This window comes from Olea europaea, chromosome 20 (genome assembly GCF_002742605.1).
Source record: "Olea europaea var. sylvestris chromosome 20, O_europaea_v1, whole genome shotgun sequence".
In the NCBI taxonomy this organism is placed as follows: Eukaryota; Viridiplantae; Streptophyta; class Magnoliopsida; order Lamiales; family Oleaceae; genus Olea; species Olea europaea.
In genome coordinates, this window is record NC_036256.1 from 1,918,041 (window position 1) to 1,924,771 (window position 6,731).

General features: G+C 35.7%; 1 pseudogene; it reads right to left on the reverse strand.

Moving 5' to 3' along the window:
* Positions 1 to 2,167: 2,167 nt before the first annotated feature.
* LOC111368944 lies at positions 2,168 to 6,464 on the reverse strand (annotated as a pseudogene).
* Between the last annotated feature and the right edge of the window lie 267 nt (positions 6,465 to 6,731).

Here is a 6,731-nt window from a genome sequence, read left to right on the forward strand (position 1 = left end):
TTAACTAGAACAATGAAAGATTCTACTCTGTTTGAGTCGGTCTCAATTTATTTCTCACTTTTGGCACAATGGGACCCCACTAGGAAGCTCACGTATTAGCTCAGTGGTAGAATGCACTCTTGATAATGGTATCCTTGTTTCTTCTGGAATACTGTTTTACTGGGGAGTCAGGACAACTCTGTGATCATTTTTTTTTTCCTCCTGAATTTCTACATCGCTCAGAATATTATGAATTTCGAGCCAGGGTGCGATCTGGTCCTGTTGATAAAGCAGTCAAGGAAGAAATATAGTTATCTGTGAAAAGTAAGGTTCTTACCATATCATTGGTTAGCAGGGAACAGAATCGACTTCGATGATTAGAGATGACAACATTTTATAATGCTTTATACTACTTGCTTTTTTACAACACACCAACGTATAATTGAAGAATTTTATGTGCTGGCTTTATCAAGGATTATAAATTCATCTCTCCCATGCATATTTTTTGTCATCCAACCTCTTCTGCATGAAACTAATAAGTCTATTCTTGTTTTCCTCTTTTATTCATTTCTGTTGAACCACGAATCATATTGGGTGAGGATCAGGTAATCTGCATCCTGAGGTTTAGATGGTTAATCTACTTATTGCATCTAATCCTTGGGCTGCGGATTATCCATTCCTCATTGACAATGTATGGCATGTTTGAGGCGTAGTATTAGACAGAACTCAACTCAATATTTTAATTTACTTTTCTCCCTTAATTCTCTTCTCAATCAAATATGCCCGTAATGTCTTCTTTAGTCCAGCACAAACCAGAAAATCATGAGGTACCTGCCCTTGAAGGTAACGTATGATTCTTCCTTCTCTGTTGATCATGATACTATTCTATCTTTGATAACATTTTCTCTGAAGTTGTTGTCTCTGAGCAAATTTTCTGCGGATTTTCTGCAATGACTAATTCTTGAAGTTCGAAATTTTACCTGGTCTAGCTCCTTATGCCACAAGTGCATAAGAATCCAAAGTTGCAGGCAGCTCACTAAATGGCAAGCCAAGGTAAGCAATTTCATAATATTAGAGAAATAACGTATCATTTTTCCAATTACGAGGTTCCTTTAGCAGCCTTCTTTCTGATAAGTTATCTCCCTGGAGCTACCGTATACTGCATGCGTAAGGATGTGCCGCAGTATAAAATGTTCTTATGGGTAGGTTTCGATGGCTGGATTCAACAATACTTGATGCAGGATAGTGCACAGGAGTGAGAAAACAGCATTCACAAACAACCTTCTAATTCGTGATGATTCACCAATGAATGCTAGAAACTAAGGCATCAAAGACCCATTGATTCACATAGAATACCGAGAATTCGGAGACATAACTGAGAACACTCAAATTTTCATTTCATAATTCATTGAGTCCACTTTTCTGAAGACATGAGCGGTCCTATTTATAAATCTGTTTTTTAAGGAAATTCGAAAATATCATAATAAAAGTCCTAATCTAAGATCGTAATTGAAATTCTTCCGAAAACAAAACCTTAATCAAAGGAAAAAAAAATCTAAAACTACCAAAAAATTTGATAATTTCCATACATGGGCTGCATCAGACTGGATAGGAATGAGGAAGAAAGAGAAGCTAACATTGTTTTTGGCCTGTCCAATACTTTTTAATTCTGTTCAATAAACATGCCCTAGAACTTTACAACAATTTTAGGCATTAAACAGAGACTTTCTGTTGTATATAGGTAGCTTTTGTGCAACTCCTGCAGCTTTCTCCTTGCTTTCAGAAAAAAATAAAAGAATCTTTGCCATCTTTTAAGAATATGAAGTTTCCACCTAAACTTGTATTGCTAGATCCCGAATGAGAGCCATGCTGATCCCAGGGACTCACTAGAACTTTATGCAAGCGAAACCAGGTTGAATATATTCTTTCTGAAGTTCATTAGACAGAATAGTTCTACGAATTGTCCTATCACTACAGCATTTCTTTTGCGTTACATTAATTCATCACATTTTGAACATGTATTTTATCATGAAGAACCAGAAAGGAACCTTAACTTCCCAGCATAAAGTTCTTTAGCTTCACACTAGACTAATATATTACATCAAAGGAAAGCATTGATCAATATTTAGTCATCAAGGCATGTTGCATGGGGTTTTCTTGATGGAACATAGGCGTTGAGAATAAAAATCTACGAATTATGTTCAATAAATTCCTTCATTGATGGCTTGAACTTTTGGATTGTGTATGGATACCTAATCATAAGAGACTTAAGATAGACTCCAAAATCACCAAAATGGCATATTCTTTCTGTGTATAGTTAAAGGAAAAGGTTAGAGATGAATATTGTGAATTATAGATGGAAATCAACAAAAAACTTGCTAATTATGAATCTGGATTCAATTTGTCGGATGCTTGTCATCACTTTGATCCAAGTGTACCTCTTATGAAAAGCGATTATGTAATATCTTTGCATGCTTTTCCTGTAAGATAAACAGAAAGATTACTTTACCAAGTATCTGTGAGTAAATCTAAATAGAAATGGCAACTTGTTATTTTAAATACTGATTCTCTCAAACTTCTCCAATGGCTTTTCAGATTTACTTTTTATATGAACACTTGTGTTCCTTCTTTGTTGATATTTAATGCTTTGCATAGTCTCTGAGAGCTAATGTTTCGACTTTCAAGTTAAAAGAATTATTATATTAATTCTTGAAAGGAATAAAAATTGGTAACGCATGTGATTGCTCTCATGTTACACCAGCAGTTTTTAATGTCAGAACTGGTTACTCCATTCTATCATTCTTTCTAGACGTAAAGAATTTTTCTCTCTAATTTGTTTTATACTTTGAAAACCTCATGTAAAATCTTTGTTTATTTATAGTCTTTACTAGGACTCTCATTTCCAGGCTGTAATTATTTTATTTCAATTTTAGGCAATAGGGATTTTCATCAATTGATCAATGACATCTTCTACTCTCAAATGAGGTTGAACCACGTCATTCAAAAAGCTTAAACTATCAGACATGAATTGAATGATGAAAGAAAAGAATTTGGTAAAAAACTGGAAATGCCGCGTATGAGGTGGCCTGTGCTGGGTGTAAAACTACCTTGGCCTCACTCAGCTTGTCTAAAGGGGGCCGACCGAGGCTCACGAGCCCATACATTTTTTTGCATATGTATTTTCCTCTTTTTTTAGTAGGCCTTCCTAGGCGGGCCCATGCAGCAGCGAGACCCTATAATGGGGCTCGATATGGCTCAAACATAGGTGCAGCCCATGCCTAAAGCATGCCACACCACTCTGGCATGTGTGGCTCGTCACACTTTGACATCCTAAATCTGCCAGGCCTAGAATGGTTCGATGTAGCATGTATCATGCTTAAAGCACCCCGAGCCGCACGAGCCATGCCTAAAACATGCCAGGCTATCCATGCATGAGCATGAGCAGCTTTACACAGTTTGACACCCCAAAATCTGATGTTGTATCTGACACTGATCTATTGGACCAATCCCAGAACCACACGCAGATCATAAGAGCCTGATTTTCAAGCTCAACAGAAGATAATCGCATGGAAATGTATGTTAAAAGTAGAGTCTTCATTTCTCTTTGCAAATTGAATAGGACTTTAGAAAGCAAAAGCTACTTATTAAGTTCATTGTTACAAAGAAACTCAGTAAAATCAAATTTTTTACATTCATTTCAAACGATATTAACTTAGAAAGATGTTTAATAAATCTTGGACTGCCATCGAAATCTCTCATTGAAAGTGCAATCTGGAATCATGTGCCAGAACAGATAATATCTAAAGTGATACTCTCCTATTTTAACATGAAATCCAGACTATTCAGCCTACTGAATCACTATCTTTCCAGATTCCAGAAATATTATTTTACAATTTTCTGTATGGTTTAGAGGGAATCGGATGAAGCTAAAAAAATCTTTTGTGTGCATAGCAAATTTCAGCATATTTCTCTTGGAAAAGGGAAACAGAAATCACAACTACAATTTTAAATAAACTAAGGTTCAGATAGAGATCAAAATAGGATTAGCCAACCAAGAATCCTCGAAAAAATGCGGCCTATTAGAAGGACACAGACAACATTTATATTGCATAGATAAGATACTGCAATCATATTAGCATACAAAGGGCATCATTTGCTAAATACAGGCCTCTACCAGCCTCAGAAAGAAGAATGTAAAATGAGAATTGGATGCGGAATCAATGAAACTATTTTTAAAATGATGACTCACAAGACAATTTTTGTTAAATAAGTGATTCTTTTCTAATTTGATAAATGATATGTATGATGTTCATTCTTACCTAGAAACAATTGGCATATATCCTCACTAAAGGTGTTGATAGGCCTTGTTCGATACTCTTAACTAGAAAGTTGGAAGCATTAAGATTCTGTCTTCAGATTTTTTCTTTGTTCAATAATGATAATATATTTAGTTATCATTTCATATTCTAACTTATAAAGAGCTTTGTAATATCAGTCTAACGTTCAACGCAAAATAAAACTTAGAGCAATATTTTATTCCAGTGTTCTAAAAAGCAGAGCTTTTACAGAGAGCTTTGTAATATCAGTCAAATACATAAAGCAAAATAAAGCTTACAACAATACTATATTCCAGTGTTATAAAAAGTGACTCCTAGGTGTGAAGCATGCCCAAAATGCCTCGCCTCGCGCTTTCTCACTCTTTTTTTTGGTGCCTAGTCACCCCTTGGCGCATTTTTTTTTTATGCTTTTACGCTTTTTGATGCATTTTTTTATGCTTTTCACACCTTTTTTCTTTAGTTATTAAATAATGTTTATATTGATTTAAAAATATAAAATAATATTAAAAAAAGAAAATGCTTTTTTACTCCTAGGCTCGCCCAAACCTAAGCTTGTTTTTCCCGCTTCGCCACGTTTATGCTTTTTAGAATACTGCTATATTCACATTATTTGCTGAGACATTTTTCTAATACTATTTACATAAAAGAAAAAGCGGAAGATTGAGCAATTACATTTTGACTGAAATTTTTACTTCTATTTCATCTTCGCATTCTATTAGAGTTTGGACCACTGAAGCCGTTGTTGGCCGCTAGCTTCTATCTTCCTCTACACAAGAAATGCCTATTTGAATCAATTTAGCTGCCTAGTTTCTGCTAAACTTCTTACTTCCTTTCCAATCTTGGATCTACTATGCTCTTTACCCAAGAGGAGTCTCCACACTGAACTTTTTCCTTCTCCGTCCTGCATTGTGTGTACAGAAAATGTACACACAGAAGAACCACAGAAGAGAGACAGCACTGGAGTGGGTGGGTGATTTTTTAACATTTTTTATCACAACATGGGCCGTGAGATTTTCTGGTGCATTTCTGTGAAACACTTCTGTACAAATGGACTTACTGAAACTTTTAAGGGGAAGTTCTTGGTCGTCAGTATCATCTACTACCCAATTTGAGAGCTTAATTCCCTTTATCTTCTCCAGGACTACAACTTCATATCCATAGACATCAACTTTTGCAGCCACTCCGGAGCCATATAGCCTTTTGTCCCTCTAATTCTTGTAATTTCTGAACCAGGGCCATCTCTCCATGACAGTTTTGCAAGCCCAAAATCTACGATCTTGGGTTTGCAATTCAATCTCTAGAATAATATTTTCTGGTTTCACATCACAATGGATAACCCATTCTAGACATTCATGGTGGTCATGGCCAAACCTTTTGCAGTACCGAATGCAATTGCATATTTTTGTTTCCATCCTAGGAAATTTGAGTTGAAAAGATATTTGTCAAGTGACATGTTGTCGACATATTCATATACTAAGAGTCGGTATCTCCCTTCTGAACAAAATCCCCACATTCTCATAAGATTTATGGGATTGATCTTTCCTATGGTTCTCATCTCTGCCAAGAACTCGCCTTGTGCTAGAAAAGCATCTTCCAGTCTCTTCACTGCCACCGCTTTATAATCTGCCAAAACACCCTTATAAACGGCGCCAGAGCCACCTCGTCCTCACTCTTCCAGTACAATAAATATTAGTTCAATTGCTCCAAGGGCCACACAAAATGAATAGATATGCACCCATCTCACCGTCTTTCTAGCGAAGTGATGCATATATGGAGAACCTACAGGAATTTCTACTTTAAGAGATTCACACGTTGTGCTGGAACCATTAAAAATTGATGGTTTTGATACTTGTACACTCCTGTGGAGTTTAATATATACACTTCCAGGAAAATCTGGAGATGTAAAGCCATTAAAATATCACTTTTTACATAGCAATGTCCATTTCCCCATGTCCTGAAGGTAAATGCCTAGCGATGGGAATCTCCTAAACAGAGTTTTTGGCAAGCTTCAAGTGTAAAATCTGGTTGGAAATCCAGATCGAACCTAAAGTAATCTGTCTGGGAAAGCACCAAAAATTTTACTTGGGAATTCAAGAGGTTTTCTTTGAAAGCAGGCTTACAACCATTACTCACAGTCACTTGGGTCATTTACTTCAAATCCAGGTGTACATAAGCAGTTGGGTTTTGGTGCATAAACACAAATGGCATTTCTTCCACACATCCCATGTACTTAACAAGGTTGTAGCTAGGGTGGACACGGAGATTTTACATTGGGAGGATCACAATCAAATTTTTTTTTTAATTACTTTATATAGGTTATAAACTGTTACAATACTTTTTTATCTTGATTATTTTTACATCTAATTTGTTTTTTATATATTAAAAAAATTGATCATTTTTAGGATTTTTTTTTTA